Source organism: Odocoileus virginianus, unplaced genomic scaffold, assembly GCF_023699985.2.
Source record: "Odocoileus virginianus isolate 20LAN1187 ecotype Illinois unplaced genomic scaffold, Ovbor_1.2 Unplaced_Contig_7, whole genome shotgun sequence".
Taxonomy (NCBI): domain Eukaryota; kingdom Metazoa; phylum Chordata; class Mammalia; order Artiodactyla; family Cervidae; genus Odocoileus; species Odocoileus virginianus.
Window position 1 is genome coordinate 1,393,679 of NW_027224324.1, and position 2,529 is coordinate 1,396,207.

The window sequence follows — 2,529 nt, forward strand, 5'->3', positions numbered from 1 at the left end:
AAATATCCCTGAAGGAGTGGATGAAAACATGGACTTTTTTTTTCCATGTGGAAGGATTAATACTCAGATACTGGAGATTTTAGAAAGAAGGAGAAATAAGAGAGGGTAATATTTGAATAACTAATGAAAAAAGTTTCTTGGAATAGAAAAAAATATGAAGATCTCAGATTGAAGACAACATAGAATGATAAAGAAGATGATAAGGGCAGAGCTACATGTAGACAAATGGCAGCAAAATTTAATAACATTAAAGACAAATTCCACGGGCCTGGTGCACTGGAAGACCCAGAGGAATCGGGTGGAGAGGGAGGTGGGAGGGGGGATCGGGATGGGGAATACATGTAACTCCATGGCTGATTCATGTCAATGTATGACAAAACCCACTGAAATGCTGTGAAGTAATTAGCCTCCAACTAATAAAAATAAATGAAAAATAAAAAAAAGACAAATTCCAAAAGCTGATAGAAAGAGCAGATTACTTACCAAGGAATGAGTTTAAACTTTCCATCAGATTTCCAACAATAACACAAACTGAAAAAAAACCAACTGTCTTTTCATAGAATTTAAGAAAAGGAATTTGAACTTAGAACTATATATCCAGCCAAACTATCATTTAAAGATTACAACATAATAAAAATATTCCAAAGCTTATAAAGCATCAGCAGTTTTGCCATACCAAGTCTGTCACTGAGAATGGTTTTTGATGAAGTATTTAAATATGAAATGATTCAAATCTGGGAAAATACAAAAGAAAATCCTATTATGCCTAATATATTTTGCCTGATAAAATTAAAATGTAAAAGTAAAATGCATTTTACCTGAAAAAAGACTTTATTTTATCTGATAAAGTCTTTTTATAAAATAAATACCCAAGACCAAGAAAAAGAAGAAATATACCTGCAATAGCCCAGAATGAAAAGTCTAGAAAATAATATGATGAGAATTGAGCAATAAACAAAGGGATGTGGGATTAAACTATTGTTTTTTACTTATGGGGTCAGTATAAATGTTTTTGACTTATTATGGAGTCAGTATAAATATAAAAATCTTTTTTTAGATCTCAAAAGAAACTGAAAATGGAGAGTAAAGAAGTACAACCATTCATAACGAACATGTCTCTCCTTAAAGGGACATGGTTTCATTCCCTCTCATTTTTCCAAGCTATCCTGTGAGCTTGCAAAGACAGTGAAATGAGAATGAAAGAGATGTGTGTCACTTCCAGACAAAAGCATTTTGTTTCTGTGTAAGAAACTGCAATTCCCTTTTCCCAGGCTCAGCAATTGATGAAGCATGTGATGATATGGAGTCTTGGTCAGCTTGGGTACCTGAGTGCCTAGAACCAGCAGAGCCCCGCTACCAAATCTCATTAGTAGCAAACAAACTCTATGCAGCAAATGAGGTCTTGGAATTGATTGTTAAGGCATTGTTACTGAGCCTCTGCTGACTGATACTGACATTTCTCATCTATTTCTATTCCTTAAGGGCTTATGTGAGAAAAACTGTAGAGTATTGCCAAGTCCTCTCCCTAGTTACCTGACTTCAGAGACTGACTGATGAGTGTTGGGTTATGCATACTTACTCTTCAGATGCCTTTCCCAAGAGTATGTGAGTTCTCCCCAAGCAAAGGAGTGCCAATAAACCTCTATCCTTAATAACTAAAGTGAAAAAATGACTTTTTTTTTTTTTTTGCCTAGAAGCATATCATGTGCTTTATGATATCCAAATGGCCTTTGAACCAGGTCCTCCAAAGAGCTGTATGGCAGTGGCCTCTAGAGAGAACAATGAACAAGAAACAGGGAACCAGGCTATTTCCAGACTGAGGCAATATAAGAGGTATGACAGGAAGCATTCTTGGGAGCTGCTACCCAGATAAAGAGTGGGAGAAAAGGACCACCAGTTGGTTCTGTTGCTAGTGAGAGTAATGATGCTAAGAAATTGCTGAGAAATATTACTGGAAATATCAAGCTAGAGCAGTGCTTGTCAAACTTGGATATGCAAATGAATCACCTGGGAATCCTATTAAAATACAGAGTAATTCAGTATGTCTAGGGCTGGGATTGGGCAAATTGAACACTACTAACAAGCTCTCAGGGACTTCCCAGGTGGCTCAGTGGTAAAGAACCTGCCTGCCAAGCAGGAGACACAGGTTTGATCCCTGGGTTGGGAAGATCCCCTGGAGAAGGGAATGGCAACCCACTCCAGTATTCTTGCCTGGGAAACCCCATGGACAGAGGAGCCTGGTGGCTCCAGTTGTCTCGCTCTTGCTCTCTTGCTTCAGTTGTGTCCAACTCCTTGCAACCCCATGAACTATAGCCTGCCAGGTTCCTCTGTCCATGGGATTCTCCAGGCAAGAATACTGGTAATTTTTCTTATCCAATGACTGCACATCCAACTCCCCTGAAGAGCTATAAAGACGATGTCACCCCCAGATATTCAGACTCACTTAGTCTGGAAGTGGCCTAGCATCAGGAGCGTTAGATGGTTCCCAGAGGATGTGAATGTGCAGCCAAAGTTAAGAACCAGTGAGGG

The 2,529-nt window shown here is 38.7% G+C and overlaps 1 non-coding gene across 1 annotated transcript; it reads left to right on the plus strand.

Moving 5' to 3' along the window:
- The first annotated feature begins 2,096 nt into the window (after positions 1-2,096).
- Positions 2,097-2,167, plus strand: TRNAG-GCC (transfer RNA glycine (anticodon GCC)). Its single transcript has one exon. It is a non-coding gene; the product is annotated as a tRNA-Gly (tRNA).
- The last annotated feature ends 362 nt before the right edge of the window (positions 2,168-2,529 follow it).